The sequence below is a fragment of the Perca fluviatilis genome, chromosome 20 (assembly GCF_010015445.1).
Source record: "Perca fluviatilis chromosome 20, GENO_Pfluv_1.0, whole genome shotgun sequence".
Lineage (NCBI taxonomy): Eukaryota > Metazoa > Chordata > Actinopteri > Perciformes > Percidae > Perca > Perca fluviatilis.
Genome location: NC_053131.1, coordinates 17,198,268 through 17,210,350, shown reverse-complemented (window position 1 = coordinate 17,210,350; position 12,083 = coordinate 17,198,268).

Below are 12,083 nucleotides of genomic sequence, written 5' to 3'. Positions count from 1 at the left end.
GACATACTATTCTATGACTTTTTTCGACATACTATACTATGACTTTTTGACATACTATACTATAACTTTTTTTCAACATACTATACTATGACTTTTTTTCGACATACTATACTATGACTTTTTTGACATACTATACTATGACTTTTTCGACATACTATACTATGACATTTTTTCAACATACTATACTATGACTTTTTGACATACCATACTATGACGTTTTTTATCACTTTTTTGACATACTATACTACGACATTGACATACTATACTATGACTTTTTCGACATACTATACTATGACTTTTTCGACAATACTATCGTTTTGACATACTATGACTTTTTCGACATACTATACTATGACTTTTTTGACATACTATACTATGACTTTTTCAACATACTATACTATGACTTTTTTTCGACATACTATACTATGACTTTTTTCACATACTATACTATGACTTTTTTCGACATACTATACTATGACTTTTTTCAACATACTATGACTTTTTCGACATACTAATACTATGACTTTTTCGACATACTAAACTTGACTTTTTCGACATACTATACTATGAATTTTTGACATATCTTTTAACGACATACTATACGACTTTTTTTCGACATACTATACTCTGACTTTTTTTCGGCCATACTAACTATGACTTTTTTAACACACATACTATGACTTTTTTTCAACATACTATATTACCGACACCTTATATTATACTATGACTTTTTTCGACATACTATACTATGACTTTTTCACGTACATACTACTATGACTTTTTTCAACATACTATACTATGACTTTTTTTCAACATACTATACTATGAGCTTTTTCGACATACTATACTATGACTTTTTTTACATATACTATACTGACTTTTTTCGACATACTATGACTTTTTTGACATACTAATACTATGTCTTTTTCGACATACTATACTATGACTTTTTTCGACATACTATACTATGACTTTTTTCGACATACTATACTATGACTTTTTTCGACATACTATACTATGACTTTTTTCACATACTATACTATGACTTTTCCGACCTACCATACTATGACTTTTTTATCACTTTTTTTGACATACTATACTATGACTTTTTTCGACATACTATACTATGACTTTTTTCACATACTATACTATGACTTTTTCGACATACTATACTATTGCGAACTTTTACATACTATACTATGACTTTTTTACATACTATACTATGACTTTTTTGACATATACTATACTATGACTTTTTCAACATACTATACTATGATCACTTTTTGACATTACTAATACTATGACTTTTTTCAACATACTATACTATGACTTTTCGATACTATACTATGACTTTTTTTACAACATATACTTTTTTAGATTTTTATGACCCATTTTGATACCACTATGACTTTTTTCGACATACTATACTATGACTTTTTTTTGACATACTATACTATGACTTTTTCGACATACTATACTGATGACTTTTATGATACTATTACGCTTTCATACTATACTATGACTTTTTTGACAATACTATACTATGACTTTTTCAACATACTATACTATGACTTTTTCAACATACAATACTATGACTTTATTCTCATACTATGACTTTTTATCACTTTTTTGGACATACTATACTATGGACTTTTTAGACATACTAATACTCATGACTTTTTCGACATACTATACTATGACTTTTTCGACATACTATACTATGATTTTTTCAACATACTAATACTATGACTTTTGACACACATATCACTATGACTTTTCGACACACATACTATGACTTTTTTCAACATACTATACTATGACTTTTTACAATACTATACTATGACTTTTCGACACTCATACTATGACTTTTTTCGAACATACTAATACTATGACTTTTTCGACATACTATACTATGATTTTTTCAACATACTATACTATGACTTTTTCGACATACTATACTATGACTTTTTTGACAATACTATACTATGACTTTTTCGACATACTATACTATGACTTTTTTGACATACTATACTATGACTTTTCAACATACTATACTATGACTTTTTTCGACATACTATACTATGACTTTTTCGACATACTAATACTATGACTTTTTCGACATACTATACTATGACTTTTTGACATACTAATACTATGACTTTATGCTAAACTTACCGTTACTATACTATGACTTTTTCCTATACCTTACCATACTTCTTTTATACTTTTTGAAACCATACTATGACTTTTTCGACATACTATACTATGACTCTTCTTTCGCAAACTTTTTGACATACTATTCTGACTTTTTTCAACATACTATACTATGACTTTTTTCGACATACTATACTATGACTTTTTCGACATACTATACTATGACTTTTTCGATACATGATACTATACGCACTAATACGGACTTTTTTGACGCTATACTGACTTTTTCAACATACTATACTATGACTTTTTTTCGTATACTATATTATGACTTTTTTTGACATACTAATACTATGACACTGACAATACTATACTATGACTTTTTCGACATACTATACTATGACTTTTTCACGTACTATACTAATACTTTTTTAGATACTATACTATGACTTTTTGAATACTTCATACTATGACTTTTTTCGACATACTATACTATGACTTTTTGACATACTATACTATGACTTTTTTTCAACATACTATGACTTTTTCGACATACTAATACTATGACTTTTTCGACATACTAATACTATGACTTTTTCGACATACTATACTATGACTTTTTTCGACATACTATACTAGGACTTTTTACATATACTAATACTATGCTTTTGACATACTATAACATGACTTTTTTCAACATACTATACTATGACTTTTTTCGTCATACTATACCGAGACTTTCCGACCACCATACTATGACTTTTTTTTTATCACTTTTTTTGACATACTACTATCTATGACTTTTTCGTACATACTAATACTATGACTTTTTGACATACTATACACTTTTTTTCAACATACTATACTATGACTTTTTAACATATCCTATTCTATGACTTTTTTGACATACTATACTATGACTTTTTCGATACTATACTATGATTTTTCAACGAATACTATACTATGACTTTTTTGACATACTATACTATGACTTTTCGATATACTATACTATGACTTTTTCATATATGACTTTTTCGTCATACTATACTATGAACTTTTTTTCAACATACTATACTATGACTTTTTTGACGATACTAATACTATGACTTTTTTTTTCGACATACTATACTATGACTTTTTCGACATACTATACTATGACTTTTTTGACATACTATACTATGACTTTTTCAACATACTATACTATGACTTTTTTTCGACATACTATACTATGACTTTTTCGACATACTATACTATGACTTTTTCGACATACTATACTATGACGTTTTTGACATACTATACTATGACTTTTTCAACATACTATACTATGACTTTTTTTCGACATACTATATTATGACTTTTTTCACATACTATACTATGACTTTTTCGACATACTATACTATGACTTTTTTTCACATATACTATAATGACTTTTTCCGACATACTATACTAAGACTTTTTTGACATACTATACTATGACTTTTTTCATATACACTATGACTTTTTCGACATACGATACTATGACTTTTTTGACATACTATACTATGACTTTTTCAACATACTATACTATGACTTTTTTTCGACATACTATACTATGACTTTTTCGACATACTATACTATGACTTTTTTGACATACTATACTATGACTTTTTCAACATACTATACTATGACTTTTTTTCGACATACTATATTATGACTTTTTTGACATACTATACTATGACTTTTTCGACATACTATACTATGACTTTTTTGACAAACTATACTATGACTTTTTTCCGACATACTATACTATGACATTTTTGACATACTATACTATGACTTTTTCAACATACTATACTATGACATTTTTGACATACTATACTATGACTTTTTCGACATACTATACTATGACTTTTTTCAACATACTATACTATGACTTTTTTTACATACTATGCTATGACTTTTTTGACATACTATACTATGACTTTTTTATCACTTTTTTTGACATACTATACTATGACTTTTTTCAACATACTATACTATGACTTTTTTCGACATACTATACTTTTTTTCGACATACTATACTAGGACTTTTTTACATAATACTATACTAGGACTTTTTTGACATACTATACCAGGACTTTTTCACGTACTAAACTGACTTTTTGACATATTATACTATGAATTTTTTTGACATACTAAATACTGACTTTTTGACATATCTATCGCATGACTCTGGTACTGGGATTTTTTCCGACCTACCATACTATGACTTTTTTATCACTTTTTTGACATACTATACTAGGACTTTTTCGACATACTATACTATTACTTTTTTCGACATACTATACTATGACTTTTTTCGACATACTATACTATGACTTTTTTGACATACTATACTATGACTTTTTTCAACATACTATACTAGGACTTTTTTTTGACATACTATACTAGGACTTTTTCGACATACTAAACTGACTTTTTCGACATACTATACTATGATTTTTTTGACATACTATACTAGGACTTTTTGACATACTATACTATAACTCTACGGTACTGGGATTTTTTTCCGACCTACCATACTATGACTTTTTTATCACTTTTTTTGACATACTATACTATGACTTTTTCGACATACTATACTATGACTTTTTTTCGACATACTATACTATGACTTTTTCAACATACTATACTATGACTTTTTTGACATACTATACTATGACTTTTTCGACATACTATACTATGACTTTTTCGACATACTATACTATGACTTTTTTGACATACTATACTATGACTTTTTTGACATACTATACTATGACTTTTTCAACATACTATACTATGACTTTTTTTCGACATACTATACTATGACTTTTTTGACATACTATACTATGACTTTTTTGCGACATACTATGACTTTTTTCGACATACTATACTATGACTTTTTTGACATACTATACTATGACTTTTTCAACATACTATACTATGACTTTTTCAACATACTATACTATGACTTTTTTTTGACATACTATATTATGACTTTTTTGACATACTATGACTTTTTTGACGAAATACTTTACTGAACTCTTTTTCACAATACTATGACTTTTTTCCGACATACTATACTATGACATTTTTGACATACTATACTATGACTTTTTCAACATACTATACTATGACATTTTTGACATACTATACTATGACTTTTTCGACATACTATACTATGACTTTTTCTATATACTATACTATGACTTTTTTCAACATACTATACTATGACTTTTTTTCGACATACTATACTATGACTTTTTCGACATACTATACTATGACTTTTTTTACATACTATGCTATGACTTTTTTGACATACTATACTATGACTTTTTTATCACTTTTTCGACATACTATACTTGGACTTTTTCGACATACTATACTATTACTTTTTTTCGACATACTATACTATGACTTTTTCGACATACTATACTAGGACTTTTTTTCGACATACTGTACTAGGACTTTTTCGACATACTAAACTGACTTTTTCGACATACTATACTATGAATTTTTTGACATACTATACTATGACTTTTTGACATACTATACTATAACTCTACGGTACTGGGATTTTTCCGACCTACCATACTATGACTTTTTTATCACTTTTTTTGACATACTATACTATGACTTTTTCGACATACTATACTATGACTTTTTTTCGACATACTATACCATGACTTTTTCGACATACTATACTATGACTTTTTTCGACATACTATACTATGACTTTTTTGACATACTATACTATGACTTTTTTTCGACATACTATACTATGACTTTTTTGACATACTATACTATGACTTTTTTGACATACTATACTATGACTTTTTCAACATACTATACTATGACTTTTTTTTGACATACTATACTATGACTTTTTCGACATACTAAACTGACTTTTTCGACATACTATACTATGACTTTTTTGACATACTATACTATGACTCTACGGTACTGGGATTTTTTTCCGACCTACCATACTATGACTTTTTATCACTTTTTTTGACATACTATACTATGACTTTTTTCGACATACTATACTATGACTTTTTTGACATACTATACTATGACTTTTTCGACATACTATACTATGACTTTTTTGACATACTATACTATGACTTTTTTCGACATACTATACTATGACTTTTTCGACATACTATACTATGACTTTTTTGACATACTATACTATGACTTTTTCGACATACTATACTATGACTTTTTTTCGACATACTATACTATGACTTTTTTGACATACTATACTATGACTTTTTTGACATACTATACTATGACTTTTTCGACATACTATGCTATGACTTTTTTGACATACTATACTATGACTCTACGGTACTGGGATTTTTTTCCGACCTACCATACTATGACTTTTTTATCACTTTTTTTGACATACTATGCTATGACTTATTTCAACAGACTATACTATTACTTTTTTCGACATACTATACTATGACTTTTTTGACATACTATACTATGACGTTTTTCAACATACTATATTATGACTTTTTTCAACATACGATACTATGACTTTTTTCGACATACTATACTATGACTTTTTTGACACACTATACTATGACTTTTTTCAACATACTAAACTTTGACGATTTATCACTTTTTTTTTACATACTATCCGATGACTTTTTCATCACTTTGTTCGACATACTATACTATGACTTTTTCCACATACTATACTGTAACTTTTTTTTACTTTTTCCACATACTATACTTCAACTTTTTTCCACATAATTTACTATACTATGACTTTTGTTAAACTTTTTCGACATACTATAATATTATTATTTTATCCCTTTTTTTCGACATTATTCTATGACTTTTTTGTCACTTTTTTTGACATACTATAATATTACTTTTTTATCACTTTTTTCGACATACTATGACTTTTTTAACCATTTTTTGGACATGCTATAATATAACTTTTTTAACCATTTTTTGGACATGCTATAATATAACTTTTTTATCACTTTTTCGACATATTATCTTATGACTTTATTTCGACATACTACACTATGACTTTTGTATCACTTTTTTGACATATTTTATAGTATGCTCATCACTTTTTTCAACATACTATACTATGACTTTTTATCACTTTTTTCAGCATTGTATAGTGTGACTTTTTTCGACATACTAAACTGTGACTTTTTAAAAAACTTTTTTGACATACAATACTTCAACTTTATTCGACATACTAAAATACGACTTCTTTATCACTTTTCTCGACATACTACTAGGGATGGCTGACGCAAAACTGACGTTCCGAAGCTTTGTTGAGGTCCCGAAGCGCAGATGTTTCGAAACACTGATCCGAAGCGTGATTCAAAACACCCATGTCATGTGACTACGGCTAAATGAAGCATCGGAGTGTTTCACAAGTGTTTCGACAGGTGGCATGGTCCGCCGAATCAGAGTTTGATTGACAGGGTCTGGAACAGACCACACAATCTCTTGGGTTTTTGTGAGAGGAGTTTGATTTTGAGATAGCGGATTTTTGGTGATATAGTGACATTTATAGTGCGATTTGTTTAGTTATATTTAGGCTTACATTTAAATTTACACATTGACTGATAGGCTAGAGACAGACAGCTATAGCCTACATACAGTGACACATTAATAGATAGATACATATATAGCTACATAGATAGATAGATAGATAGATAGATAGATAGATAGATAGATAGATAGATAGATAGATAGATAGATAGATAAAAATGGAAGCTCCGTTTTCATTTTCATTCAGAGCCACAAATGTCAACATCAGGCCCATCATAATCAACATCAACACCAGTAGAAACACAGGACAGTTTATGGGAACGTTTTGATGATCGTATCCGTGAAACCAAGATGATACACAATGCTACAGCTGATGCCACAGTGGAAGAGAAAAAATACCTCAACTATGTGTTTTTGCCCAGAACTCATGATCCCCTAACTTACTTGAAAGAGAGAGCAGTAATCTTTCCTCATTTGTATGTCCTTGCTAAAAAGTATCTTTACATGCAAGCAAGAAGTGTCCCTTGTGTGAGGATTTTTTCAAAGGCTGGAGACATATGTCTCAGATAATATTATCTGTAAAAAAAGAAGTAGGCTAGGCTAAGTCCTTCCACAGCAGAGAAATTAATATTTTGGAATAAAAATCTTAAAAAAGTGAGACATTGTGGCTTGATTTCTTTTATTAATTAATTTTTCATTACCAAAATAACATTATGCACAGTGAGGAGCCTACAAGCTTCACATATTTTTTTTTAATGGCTCGTTGTCAAGGTTGTTTCAGATCAACACCTGCAAGTGACCACTAGGTGTCATCGCTGAGACGGGTGTCGGATTGTTTCGAAGCCTCGACACAATATGGCACATTTGCTTCAACTGTTTCATTGTTTCACGAAGCCTCGATCTGCCCACCACTACATACTACCCTATGAATTTTTTCCACATTCTATACTTTGACTATTTATCACTTTTTTTCGACATACTATAATGTGACTTTTTTGACTTTTTTCAACACACAGTACAATGACATTTTTCGACATACTATACTATGACCTTTTTCCACATTCTATACTATGACTTTTTTATTACTTTTTTATGACATATGTCAACCCAGAGTCATATTCAGAATTCTATACAACTAATGCCTGCATTTTCCCACCGGCTAAATAGCTTATGACTTTTTTAACTGATAGAGCCATGTGACACAGACATCGACAACATCTGCAACATTCAGATCGCGGCGTCCCAGTTGCATCTTCTGGCCTTTTATCAAGCTTTGGATTTGGACCTGCATTTGAGGATTAAGATCAGATCCTTTCTCTAATTTGAGATGGAGCTACATGTGTATCTATCTAAAGAAAATACAATCCACAATTCTTCTCCGGTCCACTATGCTTTATTCACCAAACATCTTGCTATCTTGCCTTAAACAGGACCGTGTCTGAGGTTGTTTCAGGTTTCCTTTTAAACATTTCATCATATGTAGTATGCAAATGAACATTACTTACTTACTTTTCACAAAATCCAACAATTATTATAGAGTAAAAAATTTACTGTAGAGTAAATATTTTACTTTGTAGAAATTATTTCAAAAAGATGGTACTGTTTACTTGTAGTATTTATTGTTATCTGTAAGTCATGTGACAGGTAAACTTGAAACAACCTTAGACACCACCCTGATTAAGGAAAGATAGTTGAAATGTTTAATGAATAAAATGTAATAAATTAAAAATAAAAGCACAGTAGACAGGAGAAGAATTGTGTGACAGGTTTTATTTAGATGGATGTGCGTCAAAGCCCACACTATTATGCTTTTCATTCTGTGTATTCTCAAAGTTAGACATTGTTGGAACTAGATTTTTTTCCCAGGAACTCTGTAGAAGTGGTATGTGGAACTTCGGACTATATATCCTAGGAGAAAGGATTGATCGCTGCACTGTATCAGAAAGAACTGTATTTGTACCTGCATTTGAGGAATGGCATTAGCAACAATGGCAACAATTGAACACAACTACAGCAAAAAACCACAACACGGGAGGATATGAACGAAGAATTCAACCTTTTTATTGAACAATATTTTACTCTTTACAGTTATTAGCAGTATGTTTCCCATATGAGGAACAAAAACAGCCATGGGTAGCCATTCGAAATGGTATGAGCATCAACAATTATATATAAATGTATACTATGATGTAAAAAAAAAGTAATCAAGAAGTCAAAAAATGTAATAGTATACTATGCCACAGTATTCCAAAATATCATAAAAAGGAATAATATAGTATGACATAAAAAAGTCATGTAAAAAGTCATGGTAAGGAATGTCATAAAATATTCATTAAAAAGTCATAAAATAAGTCATAGCCATAGTCTAAAAATGGTCATAGTATATGCCACAAAAAGTCATAGCATAGAATGCCTTAAAATGTATATTATAGTATGCCATAAAATGTCATAACAATTCATAGTATAGTATGCCATAACAAGTCACAGTATGCCATACAATGTCATAAAAAGTTAGTTTATTGTCATAAAAACATAATGAAAAATCATAAAGAATATCACAGTCTAGTATGTCATAAGAAATTCATAAAAAATGTACAGCATGGAATACCATAACATTTCATAATCTGGTAGGTCATAAAGAATGTCACACCTAACATGTTTTATGGCATTTTCATAATATACTATACTATGACCTAATTAGGACATTTTTATGGCATACAATATTATCAAATGTTTTATGGCATGCCATAGTATGACTTTCTATGACATTTTTCATGACATACTATATTATGAGTTTTTAATGGCATACTATACTATCACATACATATATACTATAAAAGAATCATAACATAACAAATCAATATATAGTAGCCTAATAACAAAAAAATTGTTAAAGGGACCAAGATGTTTCTAGCTTTTGTGTATTGCTGATATTACTCACTGTAATAAATCTTGCATTGGGTTAGTCACTTCATTCATTCTCTTGTGCTTTGTTCCCAACCAGTCTATCTAAATTATGTTGCACTAACGCAGTGGTCCAAAATGTGCCTTCTTACAACCAATGTATAGTAAATAAAGTGGAGTAAGTAAGTTAAAGTGTGTCTCTGATGTTACCGATTAGAGTGGTGATGAGGTCTTTCTTAAAAGGTATTCAATTTACCCTGCTTATAGAAAAAAATGCTAATTATAGACCCAAGCTACACTTCTATTCCATCCTGGGCCATTACATTCCAGATATAAGTGCAGGCTTTACTCTGCATTTCATGGATTACTATTATATTCCACAGTGTGTACATTACATTAAATCATATTTGTGTAGGGTCTGTGAGCATGAAGAAACATAAAATGGATGAGGGCATTAGAATGAATACATTTACTATACCATATGTTCTAACATTTCACTTTAAAACAAAAAGTGCTTGTTGTATACATTAGTACACACAGACAGGCCTAATGGTAATGGAGAAGTGTGTATGTGTATGGGCTACTCAGTTGGATGAGCAGAATAGGCCATGGCAGTATTATCCTGGCTGTTAGCGAGGTGACCGGTTATGTAAATGACAGGTTGGAATTTCATCATCCTGGCTCTGGTACGGAGGATCAGAAGTAACATCCGGATAGAGACTAGATGAGACTGGAAGGACAGAGAGCTGCAGGAAACACTGCCAAGAAAGATGAAGGGAGAGATTTAGCTTTAGGGAGGCGTTAAGGGTAGGAGGAAAAATGCTGCGAGGCAGGAAGAACAGAAAAAGCAACTGTCAAAATGTATATACACAGGTTGCGTTTGTTCAGTTTTATTCATTTTCAAATGTGTAATTTGTTATTTACCCAGGGTTGTTTCACTGAGTAATGCATTCTTTTTTGGTGCATTTTTTGTTGCTCACACATTTATGCAATCAAACTGCACACAGATAATATGATTATACTTTTACTGCAGACCAAATTTATGTAACAGTGTTTCTTTAAAAATTGCAGTTTGTGAGCATGAGGAAGGACTATCATGGGAAGATATTTCAATGGACAATAGCAATGAAATAAAAAATAGTTTTCATCCAGTTCTAGAAGTGTGCACAACATAATCCTGGCCACTGAACCCCTGTCAAAATAAGTTTAATGCACATTTATACACATTACTAGGAGGTAGGTTTTATCTGCCCTCACTCACTGAATAATTTAAACAATGTGTGCTTGTGTTGAGCATTAAGGACTCGGTACCTTTGGTAGCAGTGCTCTGGCTTCAAGCTTTTGTCCACTTTACTCACACCAGATGCATAAAAATGTCACCTGATTCACTTATAAAAGACTGTATGGCAATTTATTAAACAGGTTTTGTGTGTACTTAAAAATATGCTGACTAATGTGTTAAAGGTCCCATGACA